At 36.8% G+C, this 16,167-nt stretch overlaps 1 pseudogene; it reads left to right on the forward strand.

The window, feature by feature from the left end:
* LOC110583552 overlaps nucleotides 1-13,442 on the forward strand; it is a 53,487-nt pseudogene extending 40,045 nt beyond the window's left edge.
* Nucleotides 13,443-16,167: the final 2,725 nt, after the last annotated feature.

Here is a 16,167-nt window from a genome sequence, read left to right on the forward strand (position 1 = left end):
AAATGTATAGTATTAATTACTTGTATTAGAAAAGAAGTATGTCTCAAATCAATGATCTAAGTATTCATTTTAAGAAACTACAAAAGGAAGAGAAGTTGAACTTAAATAGAAAGAAGAAAGTAAAACAAATGAAATCAGAAATCAATGAAACTATAAAATAAAATAGAAAATATCAAGAAAACTAAAAGCTGATTAATAACAAAGACAAAAAAACTAAAAGGATAAATATTTGGCAGGATGGATTAGGAAAAAAAAACAGAGAAACCCAAATATCCCTACAGATGTCTCCTTAATATCATAACCTGATATTAAAATTTTAAGGGAATATTATAAACATTATAATAATAATATGTTCCACAACTTAGCAAATTCCTTGAAAGATTAAACTACCAAAGTTTAATGAAGAATTGAATTGCACTATCCATTGAATCAACTGAATTTATAGTTATACTCTTCCAGTACATGAAACTTTAGGCACAGATGCCTTGAAAAGGGTCCATACTACTCAACTAATTTTACAACATCATTGTTATATTCAGAGTGGAGCAGAAAGAATGAGAGAAATGAATAGAACAGAATAGAGCAATGTATGTTTAGAAATTAAAATTTTATAAAAGTACTATTTAAAATAGTACCAAAAAGATGAAGACCTTTACTGTAAGTCCAACTGAATATATGCAAGAGCTGTGTCTTAAAAACAACAAAACATTGATGAGAGAAATCAGAGATCTAATTAAATGGATATATATACAATATTCATGGATTAGAAAACATGATTTGTTACTACGTCAATTTTTCCCAAATTATTCTATGCCATGATACATCCCAGTAGGTACTTTATAAACATCGTTAAGCTGACTCTAAAATATACATGGAAAGCAAATTTGCTAGAATAATAAAAAAAAAAAATTTAAAGAACAGAGTCAGTGGACTCACACTGTTTGATTTCAAGGCTTACTATAAAGCTACACTAATTAGTGCATTGTGGAATTATTGAAAGAACAAACAAATAAGTAGAACAGAGTAGAGAATGCAGGAATACACACACAGGCACACACACCTATTTAACTGATTTCAAAACAGATATCAAGTCAATTAAATGGAGAGCTGACAGAACAGGTAACAAATGGTGCTGAACATACATCCATATCCAAGAAAAAAAAAAAAAAGGGAGAGATCACCTCAATCCATACCTTACAGCCTTATACCATGTATAAAAATTCATTCAAGAGAATTGCATTGAGCTGTTTGAGAGCAAGATGATGGAGGAGTAGGAGACCTAAATTTTGTCTGGTCCCAGGAATTCAGCTGGATAGGGATCAAACCATTCTGAACACCTACGAACTCAACAGGAGATAGAAGAAAAGAATAGCAGCAACTCTCTGAACAGAAAAGCGACCACTTTCTGGAAGGTAGGATGTACGGAGAAGTGAATCCGAGGCGATATTCGGGAGGATAGATGGCAGGGGAGGGGGTCTCTGGTGGCCGCTTCTGGCAAGTGATAGAGCCGCGGAGCACAAAATCGGAACTTCTAGAAGTCAGCACCGCTGAGGGACATCGCTCCAGTAGGTAAGCAGGGGGTGGAACCCTCGCTGGAACAGTGTGGTCTCAGGACCCTTGGGGTCACAGAAAGACCCAGGTGCCTGAGTGCGGCAGAGCTCCCAGGTATCAGAGCGGGGAAGCTGGCTGCAGAGGCGGAGCCCAGGCGCGGGCTCTCAGCTCGGGGTTGCCATAAACCGTGATCCGCGGCACAGTCGGGCCACTGCTCCTCCAGCGGGGACCCAACAAGTGGCAGGTCCGGGGAGACTCACCTTCCTCCCCTGGGAGGAGTGGTGCAGGAGTGCACTGCACGGATCTGCTGGGTTTGGAGACTCCACACGGGGTCCGGTGTCAGAGATAGAAACGCTCAGTCACAGGCTGGGTGAGCACAGAGTGCGGCCAGAGCCCAGGGAGACAGGAGTGATTGACTGCTTTTCTCTGGGGTCTCACTGAGGAGTGGGGCCCCGAGTTCTTGGCTCCTCTGGGGTGGAGATTGGGAGGCCGCCATTTTCACTCTTGTCCTCCAAAGCTGTACGGAAAGTTTGCAGGGAACAAAAGCTCCTGAGAGCAAACCTGAGCAGATTACTTAGCCTGGACCCGGCAAGGGCGGGGCAATTCCGCCTCCGGCAAAGACATATGAGAACCACGGCAACAGGGCCCTCCGCCAAAAGATCAGAGAGAACAGCCAGCCAAGACCAAGTTTACCCATCAATGAGAATGGCAGAACTCTAGCGCTAGGGGAATACTGCACATAGAATTCATGGCTTTTTTACCATGATTATTTAGTCTTTCAAAGTTAATTTTTTTAACTGTCTTTTTTTTTTCTTTTTCCCTTTTTCAACCAATCCCTTTTTTAAATCCCTTTTTTAAAAATCTTTTTTAGGGCGCCTGGGTGGCTCAGTTGGTTAAGCGACTGCCTTCGGCTCAGGTCATGATCCTGGAGTCCCAGGATCGAGTCCCGCATCGGGCTCCCTGATTGGCAGGGAGTCTGCTTCTCCCTCTCCCACTCCCCGTTTGTGTTCCCTCTCTCGCTGTGTCTTTCTCTGTCAAATAAATAAATAAAATCTTTAAAAAAATAAAAAAATAAAAAATAAAAAAATAAAATAAAATAAAAATCTTTTTTATTTTTCATTTATAGAGTCATATTCCATCCCTTCACAGTAGTTAACCTTATTTTTGGTATATATATAAGTCGTTCCTCTTTAAAATTTTGGGATAGTTTCTTCTAACAGACCAAAATAAATCCTAAATCTCTAGTGTATGGCTTTGTTCTAGTCTCTTGCCTGATCACATTCTCTCCCCCACCTTTTTAAAAAATTTCTCTTCTTTCTTTTTTCAACCAACTTCTTATCAATACCTTTTATAAAATCTTTTATAATTTTCATCTTTACAGTCATATTCCATCCCTTCATTGTATTTACCCTTATTTTTGTACATATATAAGATTTTTTTCTTTAAAATTTTGGGAGGCATTTTCTTCTAAAGACCAAAATATGCCCCAAATCTAGTGTGTAGCACTGATCTATACACCAGCCTGATCATATTTGATCATATTCTTTTTTTTTAATCTTTTTCTTTTTCTTTTTTCTTTCTTTCCCTTTCTTTTACCCTGGTTTCAGATCTCTTCTGATTTGTTTAATGTATATTTTTCTGGGGTCATTGTTATCCTGTTAGCATTTTGTTCTCTCATTCATCTATTCTCCTCTGGACAAAATGACAAGATGGAAAATGTCACCTCAAAAAAAAAGAACAAGAGGCAGTACTGCCTGCCAGGTACCTAATCAATGTGGACATTAGTAAGACGGCGGAACTAGAGTTCAGAATGATGATTATAAAGATACTAGCTGGGCTTGAACAAAGCATGGGAGATATTAGAGAAACCCTTTCTGGAGAAATAAAAGAACTAAAATCTAACCAATTCGAAATCAAAAAGGCTATTAATGAGGTGCAATCAAAAATAGAGGCTCTAACTGCTAGGATAAATGAGGCAGAAGAGAGAATTAGTGATATAGAAGACCAAATGATGGAAATTAAAGAAGCTGAGAAAAAGAGAGATAAACAACTACTGGATCACGAGGGCAGAATTTGAGAGATAAGTGATACCATAAGATGAAACAATATTAGAATAATTGGGATCCCAGAAGAAGAAGAAAGAGAGAGAGGGGCGGAAGGTATATTGGAGCAAATTATAGCAGAGAACTTCCCTAATTTGGTGAATGAAACAGGCATCAAAATCCAGGAGGCACAGAGAACCCCCCTCAAAATCAATTAAAATAGGTCAACACCCCAACATCTAATAGTAAAACTTATGAGTCTCAGAGACAAAGAGAAAATCCTGAAAGCAGCTCTGGACAAGAGATCTGTAACCTACAATGGTAGAAACATTAGCTTGGCAACAAACCTATCCACAGAGAACTGGCAGGCCAGAAAAGACTGGCATGATATATTCAGAGCACTAAATGAGAAAAATATGCAGCCAAGGATACTATATCCAGCTAGGCTGTCATTGAAAATAGTAGGAGAGATAAAAAAACCTTCCAGGACAAACAAAAACTAAAGGAATCTGTAAACACGAAACCAGCCCTACAAGAAATATTGAAAGGGGTCCTCTAAGCAAAGAGAGAGACTAAAAGTAACATAGACCAGAAAGGAACACAGACAATATACAGTAACAGTCACCTTACAGGCAATACAATGGCACTAAATTCATATCTTTCAATAGTTACCCTGAATGTAAATGGGCTAAATGCCTCAATCAAAAGACACAGGGTATCAGATTCGATAAAAAAAAACAAGACCCACTGATATGCTGTCTGCAAGAGACTCATTTTAGACCCAAAGACACCCCCAGATTGAAAGTGAGGGGGTGGAAAACCATTTACCATGCTAATGGACACCAAAAGAAAGCTGGGGTGGCAATCCTTATATCAGACAAATTAGATTTTAAACCAAAGACTATAATAAGAGATGAGGAAGGACACTATATCCTACTTAAAGGGTCTATCCAACAAGAAGATCTAACAATTGTAAATATCTATGCCCCTAACATGGGAGCAGCCAATTATATAAGCCAATTAATAACAAAAGCAATGAAACACATGACCAACAATACAATAATAGTAGGGGACTTTAACAACCCCCTCACTGAAATGGACAGATCATCTAAGCAAAAGATCAACAAGGAAATAAAGACTTTAAATGACACACTGGGCCAAATGGACTTCACAGATATTCAGAACATTCCATCCCACAGCAACAGAATACACATTCTTCTCTAGTGCCCATGGAACATTCTCCAGAATAGATCACATCCTAGGTCACAAATCAGGTCTCAACCAGTACCAAAAGTCTAGGATTATTCCCTGCATATTTTCGGACCACAATGCTTTGAAACTATAACTCAATCACAAGAGGAAAGTTGGAAAGAACTCAAATACATGGAGGCTAAAGAGCATCCTACTAAAGAATGAATGGGTCAACCAGGAAATTAAAGAATTTAAAAAAATCATGGAAACTAATGAAAATGAAAACACAACTGTTCAAAATCTCTGGGATGCAGCAAAGGCAGTCCTAAGAGGAAAGTATATAGGAATACAAGCCTTTCTCAAGAAACAAGAAAGGTCTCAAGTACACAACCTAACCCTACACCTAAAGGAGCTGGAGAAAGAACAGCAAATAAAGCCTAAACCCAGCAGGAGAAGAGAAATAATAAAGATCAGAGCAGAAATCAATGAAATAGAAACCAAAAGAACAGTAGAACAGACCAACAAAACTAGGAGCTGATTCTTTGAAAGAATTGATAAGATTGATAGACCCCTGGCCAGACTTATCAAAAAGAAAAGAGAAATGACCCATATAAATAAAATCATGAATGAAAGAGGAGAGATCACAACCAACACCAAAGAAATACAAACAATTATAATAACATAATATGAGCAACTATATGCCAGCAAATTAGAAATCTGGAAGATATGGATGCATATCTAGAGATGTATAAACTACCAACACTGAAGAAATAGAAACCTGAACAGACCTATAACCACTAGGGAAATTGAAGCAGTAATAAAAAAATCTCCCAACAAACAAGACCCAGGGCCAGATAGCTTCCCAGGGGAATTTTACCAAATATTTAAAGAAGAATTAATACCTATTCTTCTGAAACTGTTCTAAAAAATAGAAATGGAAGGAAAACTTCCAAACTCGTTCTATGAGGAGACTATCCAAACTCGTTTTATGAGGCCACTATTACTTTGATCCCAAAACCAGACAAAGACCCTATCAAAAAGGAGAATTACAGACCAATATCCTTGATGAACATGGATGCAAATATTCTCACCAAAAACTGGCCAGTAGGATCCAAAGTACATTAAAAGGATTATTCACCATGACCAAGTGGGATTTATTCTTGGGCTGCAAGGTTAGTTCAACATCTGCAAATCAATCAATGTGATACAATACATTAATAAAAGAAAGAACAAGAACCATATGATCCTCTCAATAGATGCAGAAAAAGCATTTGACGAAGTACAGCATCCTTTCTTGATCAAAACTCTTCAGAGTACAGAAATAGAAGGTACATACCTCAATATCATAAAAGCCATCTATGAAAAACCCACAGCAAATATCATTCTTAATGGGGAAAACCTGAGACCTTTCCCCCTATGGTCAGGAACATACTTTATGTGGAAAACCCAAAAGACTCTACCCCAAAACTGCTAGAACTCATACAGGAATTCAGTAAAGTGGCAGGATATAAAATCAATGCACAAAAATCAGTTGCATTTCTATACACCAACAACAGGACAGAAGAAAGAGAAATTAAGGAGTTGATCCCATTTACAATTGCACCCAAAACCGTAAGATACCTAGGGCTAAATCTAACCAAAGAGGCAAAGAATCTGTACTCAGAAAACTATAAAATACTCATGAAAGAAATTGGGAAGACACAAAGAAATGGAATAATGTTCCATGCTCATGGATTGGAAGAACAAATACTGTGAAGATGTCAATGCTACCTAGAGCAATCTACATATTTAATGCAATCCCTGTCAAAATACCATCCCCTTTTTTCAAAGAAATGGAACAAATAATCCTAAAATTTGTATGGAACCAGAAAAGACCCCAAATAGCCAGAGGCATGTTGAAAAAGAGAACCAAAGCTGGTGGCATCACAATTCTGGACTTGAAGCTCTATTACAAAGCTGTCATCATTAAGACAGTATGGTACTGGCACAAAAACAGACACATAGATCAATGGAACAGAATAGAGAGCCCAGAAATGGACCCTCAACTCTATGGTCAACTAATCTTTGACAAAGCAGGAAAGAATGTCCAATGGAAAAAAGACAGTCTCTTCAACAAATGGTGTTGGGAAAATTGGACAGCCATATGCAGAAGAATGAAACTGGACCATTTCCTTACACCACACACAAAAAGAGACTCCAAATGGTTGAAAGACCTAAATGTGAGACAGGAGTCCATCAAAATCCTAAAAGGGAACACAGGCAGCAACCTCTTCGACCTCAGCTGCAGCAACATCTTCCTAGAAACATCGCCAAAGGCAAGGGAAGCAAGGGCAAAAATGAACTATTGGGACTTCATCAAGATAAAAAGCTTTTGCACAGCAAAAGAAACAGTCAACAAAACCAAAAGACAACTGACAGAATGGGAGAAGATATTTGCAAATGACATATCAGATAAAGGGCTAGTATCCAAAATCTATAAAGAACTTATCAAACTCAACACCCAAAGAACAAATGATCCAATCAAGAAACGGGCAGAAGACATGAACAGACATTTTTCCAAAGAAGACATCCAAATGGCCAACAGACACATGAAAAAGTGCTCAACATCACTCGGCAAGGGGGAAATCCAAATCAAAACCTCAATGAGATACCACCTCACACCAGCCAGAATGGCTAAAATTAACAAGTCAGGAAACGACAGATGTTGGCAGGGATGCAGAGAAAGGGGAACCCTCCTACACTGTTGGTGGGAATGCAAGCTGGTGCAGCCACTCTGGAAAACAGTGTGAAGTTTCCTCAAAAAGTTGAAAATAGAGCTACCCTATGACCTAGCAATTGCACTATTGGGTATTTACCCCAAAGATACAAATTAGTGATCCAAAGGGGTACACGCACCACGATGTTAATAGCAGCAATGTCCACAATAGCCAAACTATGGAAAGAGCCAAGATGTCCATCAACAGAAGATTGGATAGAGAAGATGTGATATATATATATATATATACACAATGGTGTATTATGCAGCCAACAAAAGAAATGAAATCTTGCCACTTGCAACAATGTGGATGGAACTGGAAGGTATTATGCTGAGCGATATAAGTCAATCAGAGAAAGATATGTATCATATGACCTCACTGATATGAGGAATTCTTAATCTCAGGAAACAAACTGAGTGTTGCCGGAGTGTTGGGGGGTGGGAGGGATGGGATGGCTGGGTGATAGACATTGGGGAGGGTATGTGCTATGGTGAGCTCTGTGAATTGTGTAAGACTGTTGAATCACAGACCTGTACCTCTGAAACAAATAATACATTATATGTTAAAAAAAATACGAGGATAATAGGAAGGCTAAAATGAGGGGGAGACAAACCATGAGAGACTATGGACTCTGAGAAACAAACTGAGGGTTCTAGAGGGGAGGGTGGTGCGGGGATGGGTTAGCCTGGTGAGGGGTATTAAAGAGGGCACATATTGAATGGAGCACTGGGTGTTATATGCAAACAATGAATCATGGAACACTACATCAAAAACTAGTGATGTGTTGTATGGTGATTAACATAACAATAAAATTTTAAAAATGTTGAAGACAGAAAAAAATTCACTCCAAATGGACATAGATCTAAAGTGTAACCTAAAATGATAAAACTTTTAGAAGAAAACATGCAAAAACACTGTTAGATTGTAAGATAAAAATTTATCAAAGAGGATAAAGCATGAATCACAGAACAAAATGTGAAACAAATGGACTTAATCAAAATTAAAAACTTTAGCTCCTTATAAGGCACTGTAAAGAAAATGTAAAGATAAAACACAGACTGGGAGAAATATTTGTAAAACACATATATGATAAAGAACTGGAACCCAAAATATAGAGCTGTCAAAATTAAATAATGAGGAAACAGACAATACAATTTTAAAAATAGGTGGCATACTTAAGCCTACATTTTACCAAAGATTACAAATAGCACATAAACTTGAAATTATGGTCAACATTGTTATTATTTTGTTGGATAATGTGATAAAATTACACACCTATCAGAATGAGTAAATTAAAACAAAAACAAGGAATAAAAACAATATCAAGTGCTTGAAAGAGTGTGCAGCAATCAGAATTCTCATACCTACCCAGTGGAAATGCAAAATGTTACAATTAATTTGTAAAAGTGTTTGACAATAATTATAAAAATAAACATAATTCTTATCATATTATCAGCAATACCTTCCTTAGACATTTATCCAAGGAAAATGAAAACATCTCCATATAAAAACTTGTATGTGAGTAATCACAGTTACTTTAGTCATAATAATCAATACCCCTAAATAGTTCCAATGACCATTACAGGAGAAAAGATTACAAATCATGGAGACATTCATACATCAGAATACTACTCAGTAATAAAATGGAATGTGAATGGACCTCAGATACATGTTACAACATGAACAAATTTCAAATGCATTATGCTAATTAAAAGAAGTCAAACTCAAAAGGCTACATATTCTTTGATTCCACTTCCATCGGATAATACCAAAAAAAAAAAAAAATCAAAATTACAGAAAGAAAAACATCAGTGAATGCCCCTAGCTGGAGTTTGGGGTAGGAGATTAACTACATTATTTTCAGGTCAAAGCAACTGTCCTATATCTTGCCTGCAGTGGTGAATATATGACTATAACATCTGACAAAATTCAAGCACTGAACACTTACACAGGTTAAATTTTACTACATATGAGTTATACTTCAAAACATTTACCTTAAAAAAAACTATTGTGATGAAAAATACAGCTGATACTTGATTACAGACTAGTCAGTGATGAAGATGATACTGATTAACTCTGTGGATAAAGGCAATGTTGACTATTTTCATGATATTTATAACAATGATTGGGTGCCAGGCATTATGTTGTTTTATAGATATTATCTTTAGAGTTTTTGACAGAATTGGGAGTTATATGTAATAGAATCACTTTTTTCTCCACTGGGAAAATGAGTTTCATATGAGTTAAATAGTAAGCCAAAGCAACACAACTTGAAAGTGTCTGAGCCCTAAATGACAGGTCCATTAGATTCTAAAAGACATTCCCCTCTTCTGTTGGCAGTGAGAAAATAGGAAGGAAAAGAGTTAAAGATCTTAGTGAGAATTAAGAAATTGTTCTATTATTAGAAGAACATGAGAAAGGTGGCAGAAAGATTAGATTCAAAGAAGGAAATATCAGAGTGGCTAATGACTATGGTGAAAGTTGAACTGGGATGACAAATCAAAGCCCTGGAGATCAAATAAATGTGACATTATGCTCTTAAGAGGGTTATTAACGCTTACACTGAGATTTTTGAGTTTGATGGCAAAAGGGGGACTTGGTCCACATTCAGCTAATTATATTGAGAATTTAGTTTTGTGTATAAATGTATTTCTGTATGATTCTCTGTGTATTATAATATAAAGTCACAAACAGGGCTGTTTCTCAAAAGGAAAAGAAAATATACTGGAACTGAAACACTAATACATATTTCTTGACTACTGGAAAGGAAGGAAGGAAAGAAGGAGGGAGGAAAGAGAGAGAAGCAAGGGAGAGAAAGAAAAATTAAGCCACCCATGGTAGCCTGCAAATCGGAGGAAATATGAGCTGTGTAAAAGTTTAATAAATAAAAAGTAAGAATGAAAGTGAGTATTTTCATCTTGATCCACAGGGAATTAAGTGCATAAATCTCTACATTTACCTCTGTAGCCTGACCTTAGGAAGCAGAAATAATTGAGAAAGTGCTCGCCGAATCCCATTATTAGAGAGTGAAATTACATAGAAAAACCTAATCCTGAAATCCTCATGCAGGTGAAGTCTCCTCGAAGACAAGCTTGTAGACTACAGGGAGCTGACAAATGGAATTGTGTATGAGATTATCAGTCTCCCAGAGACTCTTGTGTATGCTCACTTTATTGGAACAGCAACAAGAGCGCCCATTTACTGGCAATGAGAAGTGCCTGAAGAATTTATCTATCATCTAGGAGGAGTGTGAAAAATACCCTGTAATATCATTTAAAAATATGTTCATTTGCTAGGAATGAAAATTGAGGACAGCTGCTACAACTGGTTTAAAATTCATTTTCTAACATGAAAAGGAAGGTTTCAGACATTTCACTAGGTTAAAGAAAAAATAAAAATCAAGAACCCTTGATGGTGCTGCAGAAAATAAAACACTATGCAAAATAATTTTATTTTTCTTTTTTAGGACATTGGCTTTTTGGAATATGAATAATTCATAACAGTAATAGTACTTTTTAAAATGTAAAATGGAGAAGGTGTCAGGATGCTGTGTTGCAATATTAATGCATCTCTACATTTTTAAAATGTTAATATTATTGTAAAGTTCTAAATGCTTTACATTTTCATCTCAATGAATTATCTATGATGATGCAGCTTTTATCATTATCCCTATTTTACAGAAGAAGTGGAGGCAGAAGAGTTTGAACCACATACTCTGTAACCATAAAGAATGTTCTAGAATTTTCCCTACAGAGCCCTATAAAACTCTGGGAAAATTGTGCTTTGGCATAACCTCATCTTTAGTTGTGGTTCCTCAAAAGTGCCCTTCTGCTGGTTTTTTGGAATGACCTATCTGGGCCTATTTGGTTGAGCAAAGATCCATGCTCAGATTTTTTCCTAATATTCATTTCCCTCCTTTATCAAAATTTATTTGTTGCTATTCATTCCCTGAGGACCTTGCTAAGTAATTCCTCCTCACAGGCTAATGGAACAATGTACTACCTTCCCAGCTAATAGAGTTGCATTTCAAAAGAGCCATTTTGGAGACGTTAACTTATGGAAAAGAATTGATATTGATAAAGAGACTTTAAGGCATCAAGCAGGCCTCTTACTTAATATCTGAAGTACTTAGAAAGTCATTCTGTACTATTCTGCCTATAATGTACTTAGTGGTAACATCCAAGTCATCTGGGTAAAAGCTGGACTTTTAAACATTTGGGACATCTAGCGCTATTCTAAATTGCCTTATCAAATTATAAGATGTCCATGTGATCAGAGGATACCGATTTCAACAGAATTGTTTACTTTCAGTAGATTGATAGAGATTTTTGTTTGTACTTAGCAGTTGGAAAACTGGGTAAAATCTGAAACTGACGTGAATCTTTCTTCCATGAGCAAGTGCTAAAATTATGCCACCAAGACATGCATTTCTGATAACCTCAACTGTGTGTGATCTTAAGTGTTGTTGCCATGAGAAATTGTACAAAAGTACAGTATATTTTGTTGACTGCAAAATATGCAGAAATCTTCAAAATTTGTCTGAGCAGTCTAGGTCCAGAACCATCCATGTACTGCTATTAATAAAGAAAACATCCTCATATTCTAATGTGATAGCTTACAACATGATCAACTGCAGATTTTTTAAAAACCTCTGGCTATATACTGCAAATTATTTCATTATATGACATACTTTTGAATCAAGCCGTTGATAGTCACAAAATATAGGTACCAAAATCATAGAAGCTTATTATTCTTGCTTTCAATATGAGTCTACAAATCTTGCATAAATTATGCAAATGTTACCAACTGTCTTATTTTGTCACTAAATAGTTATTAGGTGCTCACCAAGCAGAATGTTCACATGTCACATTTCAAAGTGTAAATTTTTAGCAAAAGAACTCTCAGAGTTTCCTCAACAGCATAACTGAAAATGGATAGTCCCCAATATTATTTTGACCTTGGAAAATTTGAGTTCAGACAATATACCCAAATTCACATTATATTCATTGAAAAACAGATTGAGTTCTGATCTAGTGTATTCTGTACTGAAAGGAGCATTTCATATATGAAGTATTCCTATAAAATAGCATTATATCTTAGGGAAATTGTGAAGTGGATGGGGCTTGCTTTTGAATCATATGTCCTGTTAATATCCACTTTCTTTTGTGTTTATTTCCTGAACAACAACTTAAACTGACTTTTAATATATACCATATACATTAGGCAGGCCTGTCCTGTTGCTTTCCTCTCTTAATTTCATGTTTATATTATCTTTCATCTCTCTTGATATATACATATATTGAGAAAGAGATATAGATATAAGCATGTGTGTGTGTGTGTGTATATATATATATACACACACACACCCACACCCACACACACCCTTTAATCTCCAAAAGGACATTGACCACTCTCTCATATCTTGCACATTTCCACCATTTATTAGCTCCTCTAGATAGCACTTTGGAAATATTGGAGATGAATCTTTATTTCTTCTTCTAGAGGCTTTATAACAATCCAAGATGGTGGTGCAGCCCTGGGAGCTCCCCAGGGAAAGATCAAGCGGCCTTGAATGTAGCTGAGAAGAAGCTGTTCAAGCTCTGGTGGGTGTTGAAGCGGGAGAGGCGACTGAAGCACCCATGATTCTGGCTGTCACAGACGATGGGCTGATCATGCAGCACCACCTCAAAAAGCGGGTATCAGGTGTACATGCCAACATTACTCTGTGAAGAAGCACCGAAAACTCCTTCCACAGACCTGGCTTGCCCAGAAAGAGAAAGCAGTCATTGAAGTGGAAACCCCTACAAAGCCATCCAGGACTAGTGAGCCACAGCCCAAAGGGCAAAAGAAGACAAAAGTACCCCAGGACATAGACATGGAAGACCCTGAAGATGAGAGCTGAATCTCTCACCCCTTCTACCAGAAGATTCTCAGCTGGAGCTAGGAGGACTCTGCTCTTCAGAGGACTTTGGAGAAAGCATTGCCCCTTTTCATTCTCCTCAGATTCCTCTTCCTTAATGGCCCTAGTGACCTAACCTGGAGGGTTATGTTGAGAGGAAGAGGGTGGAGAAGAAAGATTGGAGAAGGGGCCCCTTAGCAGTCAACTCCATTTGTAATCAAAGCCCTAGAGTTCTTACTGAAACAAACAAAACCCCAAACAATCCAAGATGGCAAAGAGCTGATCTGGTGAATTATTATGTACAAAGAAAGAATGCTAGAGGTATTTCCTAGCAAGAGGTAACAAAGAGCAAATCTTGAATGGGTGTGGAAAGTTTCTTACCTTCTCTAAATTTGTCTCCTGTAAAAATGAGTCGTAGCGTGGCCAGATTTTCTGAGATTCAAATGACTAAATTATATATGCTTTTATACATACAAAAGTGGGAGCCCAATGCCTGAAAAAGAGCACACACACAATGAATACCCTTATTCGAATTTCAGTGGAATAAGCAGGATGTAGAGAGTTAGTGGCTGATATTGGGCCTGGGGAATGAAAAGCAAACCAGTAGACAGGGAAGTGGAAGAACTGGGTTTTCATGGGAAAGGTCCTGATAGCCGAACATCAGTGGTTAATATGAAAAGGCAGAGGGCATAAGTAAATGCAAGAGGTTATGGGATTTTGGTCAGAGTGGAGCTGGAGCTTATAGAGCTCTGTATATTGAATTGTCAAGGGTTTTATGGGTAAAAGATAAGGAAGGGAGGAGAAGCATGAGATTCTAGATTAATAGCTATTGGGAAATGAGATGAAGAGGCAATGACTGGGAAATTGATGAGGTGGTAGATATTAGTAGTAAAAGAACTAAAGATATAAAGAAGAGATACTTTTATAATTTGGGGAAGTGGCACAAAAAGGGATAAGCACTGGCCATAAAACTTAATATCAGTGTCCAAATGTGGCTTCCACACATTCCCTCTGATACTTTATGAGATCCCTTTCAAGAAGCAGCTTGATTTTCTTTGTAGGAAAAAAAAATAAGTTCCTTAAAAATTAATATCATGGTACTTAAAATCCTTGAGGTTGATCCTGTGCTCAGTGCTTTGTCTACTTAAAACTCAAACAGGAGCCATATGACTTCTATGATAAAAATTGATTATTTTTATGGCTGAGGAAATTATTAGGTTACACTGAAAATTTGGGGGCCATATGCAAGCACAGAACAGGCCACACAAATGTTAAGTAACAATGATCTTTACCTGAAGATTCATGTATATAATCATTTTAAGAATCTGTTAAGGGAGTAACTACACTGAGGTTTTTTTTTGGACACAATATTTTATGATTTAAGAGATGCATATGTACTAAACTTGAAGCTGAAAATACTCTACTGTGTTTATCAGGTGGTTTAATGGCTGAGAACCTTCCAAAATAGGTTTAGAGCAATCTGTGATACATAATCACTGACTTTTAAAAGTTCAGAAAACGTTGTTATGGTTTATTTGGAGATATCATATAGTTTACCAAAGTCTCCTGGGCTTGTTGATATCCCAGATACTTTGTGAATGAGACCTTTTTTATTCTCCCTTCATTTGTTCAGCTCTTTACCTAATTGATTTTCTGTGCTAATACACCAAAGGTCTGAAGAAGGCAGTGCCTCAGGTGTGACAGATGAAATAAGGTGCTTTTAGTCATTGCTTTCATCCTCTGTGTCTAATGTGTTGGTTACAGCTGTGCCGTTTAACAGCAAAATCAATATATCATTTGTTGCAGGTACCTGAAAGAATTTAGAAGTCCTTCAGTATTTTAACTATTAGATTTCCCCTGGAATTTTTATGTATTCATTCATTCATTCATATGTTTTCTGATACTGAATGTTACAAAGTCAGGGATTTTTTTTTCCCTCCCTCTTGCCTTTGCAAACACTGCCTTTTCCACTAGCTGGTTAAGTTACTTTTCTTTGGGTTTTGGAACATCTGCCAATCTAAACGAATCCTGTGAAGTGTAAAATAAATGTTTAAAAAATCTTTTCCATTTTGTCTAAATCATCTTTGAGCTTAAACATTTAGCATATGTTCTACTGAAAATGGAACCACTTTGTATTGTGCACGGAAGGCAGTATGTGTGGGGGCACTTGGGTAATTTCTCATGTAAATGGATGCTTATATTGCCAGTTTTCCATTTTCCATTGGCAATGACATGGTTTCAGCCTGAAACAGAAAAAAAATTCTCCTGATTAGAACATTTTCCCTATTCAATATTCTCTTGCATGTATTTATATTCTCTTTTTTATTATTCTCCAAATGTTTAGTGCATGTTAGTTTTACTTTCATACCTTGAAAATAAACTTCCAAAGGGTGGGAAATGTGACCCACTTCTCTGTAATCCTATACAGTTCAGCACAAGCCCTAGATATGGAGTGAGGGCAGCTCATGTGGCTTTGAAAACTCGCATAAAATGTATCAAGTCGATCTACCGTTAGTAGGTTCTTAGAAAAAACCTGTTGAGTTTGTTTTTTAATTTCATTTAAGCGTTGAGTTTTTCTACATATGTCCATGCCCATATATAATTTATAAGAGTAGCTGTCTTATGCAAGAATTATCTCAAAGTGAACTTATTTTTTAAAATGCATTTAAAAATTACTAACATGCTTATTTCAAAGAAGGTACATCTTTAGATGAAGTAGATATAATAC

Source organism: Neomonachus schauinslandi, chromosome 8 (assembly GCF_002201575.2).
Source record: "Neomonachus schauinslandi chromosome 8, ASM220157v2, whole genome shotgun sequence".
NCBI classification, from domain to species: domain Eukaryota; kingdom Metazoa; phylum Chordata; class Mammalia; order Carnivora; family Phocidae; genus Neomonachus; species Neomonachus schauinslandi.